This window comes from Ochlerotatus camptorhynchus, unplaced genomic scaffold (assembly GCF_037179485.1).
Source record: "Ochlerotatus camptorhynchus isolate MF236.1 unplaced genomic scaffold, CSIRO-AGI_Acam_v1.1 ptg000039l, whole genome shotgun sequence".
Classification (NCBI taxonomy): domain Eukaryota; kingdom Metazoa; phylum Arthropoda; class Insecta; order Diptera; family Culicidae; genus Ochlerotatus; species Ochlerotatus camptorhynchus.
The window spans coordinates 302,501-312,500 of record NW_027040530.1 but is presented as its reverse complement, the minus strand read 5'-3'; positions in this window follow the sequence as shown (position 1 = coordinate 312,500).

The window sequence follows — 10,000 nt, the reverse complement described above, 5'->3', positions numbered from 1 at the left end:
TTGAACCAAAACATGAATCTGAAAAAAATGCACATTAGGCCGTAGGGAAATACAGCTGGGGTCCCGCCAAGCCATCTCACCCATGCCAGAGCTGATCCCATCGGCCTATACTGGTCTCAGGCCGAGGGACACACTCCACTCTGCGGCTCAACTCAGCCAATTGTACCATCCACTCTGCGGCTCAACTCAGTCAGTTGAACCAAAACATGAATCTGAAAAAAATGCACATTAGGCCGTAGGGAAATACAGCTGGGGTCCCGCCAAGCCATCTCACCCATGCCAGAGCTGATCCCATCGGCCTATACTGGTCTCAGGCCGAGGGACACACTCCACTCTGCGGCTCAACTCAGCCAATTGTACCATCCACTCTGCGGCTCAACTCAGTCAGTTGAACCAAAACATGAATCTGAAAAAAATGCATATTAGGCCGTAGGGAAATACAGCTGGGGTCCCGCCAAGCCATCTCACCCATGCCAGAGCTGATCCCATCGGCCTATACTGGTCTCAGGCCGAGGGACACACTCCACTCTGCGGCTCAACTCAGCCAATTGTACCATCCACTCTGCGGCTCAACTCAGTCAATTGTACCAAAGCATGAATCTGAAAAAAATGCACATTAGGCCGTAGGGAAATACAGCTGGGGTCCCGCCAAGCCATCTCACCCATGCCAGAGCTGATCCCATCGGCCTATACTGGTCTCAGGCCGAGGGACACACTCCACTCTGCTTTAGTTAGTCTTACGACGGTCTACGAATTTCACCTCTCGCGCCGTAATACTAATGCCCCCAACTACTTCTGTTAATCATTACCTCTTGATCTGGATTACAAACCAATGAATATTAAGACCGAGGTCATATTCCATTATTCCATGCAAGATTATTCTCGGCCGTAGGATAGCCTGCTTAGAGCACTCTAATTTGTTCAAGGTAATAGCAGCTGGGCTTGTGGAGAATACACTGCACCCGATGAAAGGCATCAGCGCCACACTACGCGCGGCCGCCGAAACGACCGGCGCACCCAGTCTTATAGTCGCAACAATCCAGTGACCTACTGCCATCATTAGGAGTAGCACCCGTGTTGGACAAGAATAAACTTCGAACGTTTTAACCGCAACAATTTTAATATACGCTAGTGGAGCTGGAATTACCGCGGCTGCTGGCACCAGACTTGCCCTCCACTGGATCCTTGTTGAAGGATTTATGCTCAACTCATTCCAATTATAAGACATCATAAAAGAGTCTTATATTGTTATTTCTCGTCACTACCTCCCCGTGCCGGGATTGGGTAATTTACGCGCCTGCTGCCTTCCTTGGATGTGGTAGCCATTTCTCAGGCTCCCTCTCCGGAATCGAACCCTGATTCCCCGTTACCCGTTGCAACCATGGTAGTCCTCTATACTACCATCAATAGTTGATAGGGCAGATATTTGAAAGATCCGTCGTCGGTGCGAGACCATACGATCAACAAAATTATCCAGATTTCAACTTCAGCGTCACGGAGGACGATTGGTTTGACTAATAATTGCACAGGTTCCGCGAGGTTCCTGCATTTTGCATGTATTAGCTCTAGATTTTCCACAGTTATCCAAGTAACTAGGTAAATGATCTTGTAAATTATAGCTGTTATACTGAGCCTTATGCGGTTTCACATTAAATCTGTTTGTACTTAGACATGCATGGCTTAACCTTTGAGACAAGCGTATATTACTGGTAGGATCAACCAGAATTCTCGTCGTCGTATAGTGAGTGAGCGGGATTTTCTCTCGGGGTGAACGCCGCGCCGGGCTTCAGACCTCTTTGAAAACTAGCATCAGCCTCTCTAGGGCCTACGAGCGAGCGAGTGTGTGCGCGAAGCACCCCTCGGTATCGTCATATGTATATATTCGATCGTCCAACCTCACCACAACGTTTCACCTTTTTTGTTATCTTCGTTCCTCGTGCCGTATGATGCACGGCCAGCCGTCGCCGCCACCACGCCGGGTGCGGCGAGCGAGTGTGCCGTCCAAGCAATACACTGGCAAAAGATTTCCATTTCGTCCTCTCGCTATTCTCCGGGGGAGATTAGTGTGTGCTGGTCATAATACCTGCTACGAGCGCTATCCTTCTATCATAGCGTGGTAGCCGTATGGCATTCATGCAAGTCGAACCTCGTCGTGAACCCTCCTCCTCCCTCGTACACACACGCTGGCCACACACAGAGCGATGCGATGCGATGCGATGATGATGATAGGTGACCGTCTCACCGTCGCACCTCGCCCATCGCGCTCTACGTGTAGTGTGTGCTGCCGGACCGACCAGCCGACCGACCGACTGTGGGAAGTACAAGCCGCAGCAGATTCCTGTTCGTCGTGTAAGGCTTTTTCACTCGAAACTCATTTTGCTTCCGCTCATACTACCCTCCCTATAGGTACTTTTTGGTCAAAAAGTAGCCCCGGCAATCCGGCGAGAGGAAGCAGTTTGGCCGACGAGCCTTACTGACTGACTGACTGTACACTCTACCCCGGGTCTTGCGCCATGGCTCACCTGCGGCTCAACTCAGTCAGTTGAACCAAAGCATGAATCTGAAAAAAATGCACATTAGGCCGTAGGGAAATACAGCTGGGGTCCCGCCAAGCCATCTCACCCATGCCAGAGCTGATCCCATCGGCCTATACTGGTCTCAGGCCGAGGGACACACTCCACTCTGCGGCTCAACTCAGCCAATTGTACCATCCACTCTGCGGCTCAACTCAGTCAATTGTACCAAAGCATGAATCTGAAAAAAATGCACATTAGGCCGTAGGGAAATACAGCTGGGGTCCCGCCAAGCCATCTCACCCATGCCAGAGCTGATCCCATCGGCCTATACTGGTCTCAGGCCGAGGGACACACTCCACTCTGCGGCTCAACTCAGCCAATTGTACCATCCACTCTGCGGCTCAACTCAGTCAGTTGAACCAAAACATGAATCTGAAAAAAATGCACATTAGGCCGTAGGGAAATACAGCTGGGGTCCCGCCAAGCCATCTCACCCATGCCAGAGCTGATCCCATCGGCCTATACTGGTCTCAGGCCGAGGGACACACTCCACTCTGCGGCTCAACTCAGCCAATTGTACCATCCACTCTGCGGCTCAACTCAGTCAGTTGAACCAAAACATGAATCTGAAAAAAATGCACATTAGGCCGTAGGGAAATACAGCTGGGGTCCCGCCAAGCCATCTCACCCATGCCAGAGCTGATCCCATCGGCCTATACTGGTCTCAGGCCGAGGGACACACTCCACTCTGCGGCTCAACTCAGCCAATTGTACCATCCACTCTGCGGCTCAACTCAGTCAGTTGAACCAAAACATGAATCTGAAAAAAATGCATATTAGGCCGTAGGGAAATACAGCTGGGGTCCCGCCAAGCCATCTCACCCATGCCAGAGCTGATCCCATCGGCCTATACTGGTCTCAGGCCGAGGGACACACTCCACTCTGCGGCTCAACTCAGCCAATTGTACCATCCACTCTGCGGCTCAACTCAGTCAATTGTACCAAAGCATGAATCTGAAAAAAATGCACATTAGGCCGTAGGGAAATACAGCTGGGGTCCCGCCAAGCCATCTCACCCATGCCAGAGCTGATCCCATCGGCCTATACTGGTCTCAGGCCGAGGGACACACTCCACTCTGCGGCTCAACTCAGCCAATTGTACCATCCACTCTGCGGCTCAACTCAGTCAGTTGAACCAAAACATGAATCTGAAAAAAATGCACATTAGGCCGTAGGGAAATACAGCTGGGGTCCCGCCAAGCCATCTCACCCATGCCAGAGCTGATCCCATCGGCCTATACTGGTCTCAGGCCGAGGGACACACTCCACTCTGCGGCTCAACTCAGCCAATTGTACCATCCACTCTGCGGCTCAACTCAGTCAGTTGAACCAAAACATGAATCTGAAAAAAATGCACATTAGGCCGTAGGGAAATACAGCTGGGGTCCCGCCAAGCCATCTCACCCATGCCAGAGCTGATCCCATCGGCCTATACTGGTCTCAGGCCGAGGGACACACTCCACTCTGCGGCTCAACTCAGCCAATTGTACCATCCACTCTGCGGCTCAACTCAGTCAGTTGAACCAAAACATGAATCTGAAAAAAATGCATATTAGGCCGTAGGGAAATACAGCTGGGGTCCCGCCAAGCCATCTCACCCATGCCAGAGCTGATCCCATCGGCCTATACTGGTCTCAGGCCGAGGGACACACTCCACTCTGCGGCTCAACTCAGCCAATTGTACCATCCACTCTGCGGCTCAACTCAGTCAATTGTACCAAAGCATGAATCTGAAAAAAATGCACATTAGGCCGTAGGGAAATACAGCTGGGGTCCCGCCAAGCCATCTCACCCATGCCAGAGCTGATCCCATCGGCCTATACTGGTCTCAGGCCGAGGGACACACTCCACTCTGCTTTAGTTAGTCTTACGACGGTCTACGAATTTCACCTCTCGCGCCGTAATACTAATGCCCCCAACTACTTCTGTTAATCATTACCTCTTGATCTGGATTACAAACCAATGAATATTAAGACCGAGGTCATATTCCATTATTCCATGCAAGATTATTCTCGGCCGTAGGATAGCCTGCTTAGAGCACTCTAATTTGTTCAAGGTAATAGCAGCTGGGCTTGTGGAGAATACACTGCACCCGATGAAAGGCATCAGCGCCACACTACGCGCGGCCGCCGAAACGACCGGCGCACCCAGTCTTATAGTCGCAACAATCCAGTGACCTACTGCCATCATTAGGAGTAGCACCCGTGTTGGACAAGAATAAACTTCGAACGTTTTAACCGCAACAATTTTAATATACGCTAGTGGAGCTGGAATTACCGCGGCTGCTGGCACCAGACTTGCCCTCCACTGGATCCTTGTTGAAGGATTTATGCTCAACTCATTCCAATTATAAGACATCATAAAAGAGTCTTATATTGTTATTTCTCGTCACTACCTCCCCGTGCCGGGATTGGGTAATTTACGCGCCTGCTGCCTTCCTTGGATGTGGTAGCCATTTCTCAGGCTCCCTCTCCGGAATCGAACCCTGATTCCCCGTTACCCGTTGCAACCATGGTAGTCCTCTATACTACCATCAATAGTTGATAGGGCAGATATTTGAAAGATCCGTCGTCGGTGCGAGACCATACGATCAACAAAATTATCCAGATTTCAACTTCAGCGTCACGGAGGACGATTGGTTTGACTAATAATTGCACAGGTTCCGCGAGGTTCCTGCATTTTGCATGTATTAGCTCTAGATTTTCCACAGTTATCCAAGTAACTAGGTAAATGATCTTGTAAATTATAGCTGTTATACTGAGCCTTATGCGGTTTCACATTAAATCTGTTTGTACTTAGACATGCATGGCTTAACCTTTGAGACAAGCGTATATTACTGGTAGGATCAACCAGAATTCTCGTCGTCGTATAGTGAGTGAGCGGGATTTTCTCTCGGGGTGAACGCCGCGCCGGGCTTCAGACCTCTTTGAAAACTAGCATCAGCCTCTCTAGGGCCTACGAGCGAGCGAGTGTGTGCGCGAAGCACCCCTCGGTATCGTCATATGTATATATTCGATCGTCCAACCTCACCACAACGTTTCACCTTTTTTGTTATCTTCGTTCCTCGTGCCGTATGATGCACGGCCAGCCGTCGCCGCCACCACGCCGGGTGCGGCGAGCGAGTGTGCCGTCCAAGCAATACACTGGCAAAAGATTTCCATTTCGTCCTCTCGCTATTCTCCGGGGGAGATTAGTGTGTGCTGGTCATAATACCTGCTACGAGCGCTATCCTTCTATCATAGCGTGGTAGCCGTATGGCATTCATGCAAGTCGAACCTCGTCGTGAACCCTCCTCCTCCCTCGTACACACACGCTGGCCACACACAGAGCGATGCGATGCGATGCGATGATGATGATAGGTGACCGTCTCACCGTCGCACCTCGCCCATCGCGCTCTACGTGTAGTGTGTGCTGCCGGACCGACCAGCCGACCGACCGACTGTGGGAAGTACAAGCCGCAGCAGATTCCTGTTCGTCGTGTAAGGCTTTTTCACTCGAAACTCATTTTGCTTCCGCTCATACTACCCTCCCTATAGGTACTTTTTGGTCAAAAAGTAGCCCCGGCAATCCGGCGAGAGGAAGCAGTTTGGCCGACGAGCCTTACTGACTGACTGACTGTACACTCTACCCCGGGTCTTGCGCCATGGCTCACCTGCGGCTCAACTCAGTCAGTTGAACCAAAACATGAATCTGAAAAAAATGCACATTAGGCCGTAGGGAAATACAGCTGGGGTCCCGCCAAGCCATCTCACCCATGCCAGAGCTGATCCCATCGGCCTATACTGGTCTCAGGCCGAGGGACACACTCCACTCTGCGGCTCAACTCAGCCAATTGTACCATCCACTCTGCGGCTCAACTCAGTCAATTGTACCAAAGCATGAATCTGAAAAAAAATGCACATTAGGCCGTAGGGAAATACAGCTGGGGTCCCGCCAAGCCATCTCACCCATGCCAGAGCTGATCCCATCGGCCTATACTGGTCTCAGGCCGAGGGACACACTCCACTCTGCGGCTCAACTCAGCCAATTGTACCATCCACTCTGCGGCTCAACTCAGTCAGTTGAACCAAAACATGAATCTGAAAAAAATGCACATTAGGCCGTAGGGAAATACAGCTGGGGTCCCGCCAAGCCATCTCACCCATGCCAGAGCTGATCCCATCGGCCTATACTGGTCTCAGGCCGAGGGACACACTCCACTCTGCGGCTCAACTCAGCCAATTGTACCATCCACTCTGCGGCTCAACTCAGTCAGTTGAACCAAAACATGAATCTGAAAAAAATGCACATTAGGCCGTAGGGAAATACAGCTGGGGTCCCGCCAAGCCATCTCACCCATGCCAGAGCTGATCCCATCGGCCTATACTGGTCTCAGGCCGAGGGACACACTCCACTCTGCGGCTCAACTCAGCCAATTGTACCATCCACTCTGCGGCTCAACTCAGTCAGTTGAACCAAAACATGAATCTGAAAAAAATGCATATTAGGCCGTAGGGAAATACAGCTGGGGTCCCGCCAAGCCATCTCACCCATGCCAGAGCTGATCCCATCGGCCTATACTGGTCTCAGGCCGAGGGACACACTCCACTCTGCGGCTCAACTCAGCCAATTGTACCATCCACTCTGCGGCTCAACTCAGTCAATTGTACCAAAGCATGAATCTGAAAAAATGCACATTAGGCCGTAGGGAAATACAGCTGGGGTCCCGCCAAGCCATCTCACCCATGCCAGAGCTGATCCCATCGGCCTATACTGGTCTCAGGCCGAGGGACACACTCCACTCTGCGGCTCAACTCAGCCAATTGTACCATCCACTCTGCGGCTCAACTCAGTCAGTTGAACCAAAACATGAATCTGAAAAAAATGCACATTAGGCCGTAGGGAAATACAGCTGGGGTCCCGCCAAGCCATCTCACCCATGCCAGAGCTGATCCCATCGGCCTATACTGGTCTCAGGCCGAGGGACACACTCCACTCTGCGGCTCAACTCAGCCAATTGTACCATCCACTCTGCGGCTCAACTCAGTCAGTTGAACCAAAGCATGAATCTGAAAAAAATGCACATTAGGCCGTAGGGAAATACAGCTGGGGTCCCGCCAAGCCATCTCACCCATGCCAGAGCTGATCCCATCGGCCTATACTGGTCTCAGGCCGAGGGACACACTCCACTCTGCGGCTCAACTCAGCCAATTGTACCATCCACTCTGCGGCTCAACTCAGTCAGTTGAACCAAAACATGAATCTGAAAAAAATGCACATTAGGCCGTAGGGAAATACAGCTGGGGTCCCGCCAAGCCATCTCACCCATGCCAGAGCTGATCCCATCGGCCTATACTGGTCTCAGGCCGAGGGACACACTCCACTCTGCGGCTCAACTCAGCCAATTGTACCATCCACTCTGCGGCTCAACTCAGTCAATTGTACCAAAGCATGAATCTGAAAAAAATGCACATTAGGCCGTAGGGAAATACAGCTGGGGTCCCGCCAAGCCATCTCACCCATGCCAGAGCTGATCCCATCGGCCTATACTGGTCTCAGGCCGAGGGACACACTCCACTCTGCGGCTCAACTCAGCCAATTGTACCATCCACTCTGCGGCTCAACTCAGTCAGTTGAACCAAAACATGAATCTGAAAAAAATGCACATTAGGCCGTAGGGAAATACAGCTGGGGTCCCGCCAAGCCATCTCACCCATGCCAGAGCTGATCCCATCGGCCTATACTGGTCTCAGGCCGAGGGACACACTCCACTCTGCGGCTCAACTCAGCCAATTGTACCATCCACTCTGCGGCTCAACTCAGTCAGTTGAACCAAAACATGAATCTGGAAAAAATACACATTAGGCCGTAGGGAAATACAGCTGGGGTCCCGCCAAGCCATCTCACCCATGCCAGAGCTGATCCCATCGGCCTATACTGGTCTCAGGCCGAGGGACACACTCCACTCTGCGGCTCAACTCAGCCAATTGTACCATCCACTCTGCGGCTCAACTCAGCCAATTGTGCCAACACATGAAATTGGCAAAAATGTGTGGTTGATATTAATCTAGATTAGGCCGTATGCAAATGCAGCTGCGGTCCCGCCAAGCCATCTGGCACATGCTACAGGTCATTCCATCGACCTAAGCTGGATACAGGCCGAGGGACACCATCGCCACTTGACTGCTCAACTCAGCCAATTGTGCCCATCGCCACTTGACTGCTCAACTCAGCCAATTGTGCCAACACATGAAATTGGCAAAAATGTGTGGTTGATATTAATCTAGATTAGGCCGTATGCAAATGCAGCTGCGGTCCCGCCAAGCCATCTGGCACATGCTACAGGTCATTCCATCGACCTAAGCTGGATACAGGCCGAGGGACACCATCGCCACTTGACTGCTCAACTCAGCCAATTGTGCCCATCGCCACTTGACTGCTCAACTCAGCCAATTGTGCCAACACATGAAATTGGCAAAAATGTGTGGTTGATATTAATCTAGATTAGGCCGTATGCAAATGCAGCTGCGGTCCCGCCAAGATGGTCACAGGCCGAGGGACACCGATCCCGAGAGCAGCACCGAGTACCGCGGGTTGGTGGCATGGCATATGAATGCAGTATTGGTCGATGGGAAATGTCAACTGGTACCTAGCAAGTCAACTGGTACCTAGCCACGGTCAATCTCACGGACACCAACCCCGACGACGACAGCAGGTAGGTATATTTTCTTTTTTTCAGGTGCAGCAGGTAGGTATATTTTCTTTTTTTCAGGTGCAGCAGGTAAGTATATTTTCTTTTTTTCAGGTGCAGCAGGTAAGTATATTTTCTTTTTATAGGTTTATTTCATTTATTTATTTAGCAACACAATTATTCTCCCCCCATACCACTGTCATGCAAGCGAGCTATGCCGAACATAGCCGGGGGATGAATAAGGTCGATGTGCCCAGTTAAAAATACATTGTCCTCATCGGCCATGTGACGGGCAGCCGAGATAGCGTAGGCTATCGAGCTATTAAGCCATGGCCAGCTAAGCTGCCTTCCAACATCATGGACCACCGTCACCCAACACCCTACCGCATGTGCTATTATCAGACGTTGTTCATGGCCGAGGTCGCTCAGGCGTTTCCTGCGGTAGGTTGTTGGGTACAACGCCACAAGCAGTTTCCTGATGAAGGTTGGCAGCATCTGACGTTGCGCGCACCGGCCCAGTACCGCATCAAAGTGATGCTGGAGGCATCCCGGCATCCAGTCACGGTTCATCAACGATTGTGCCACGAACTCAGGATAGGGAATTGCTGGCTGCTGGTAGCGCTGCAATAAATAGAAAAGGTAAGTATTAGTTAAGTTAGGATTAGTTTAGGTTAAGTTAGGCTTAGTTTACTCACCGCGATGGGCTGCTCCACTGACTGGCGCACGTTCTGCTGCTCGCTGAGCCGAGCAATCT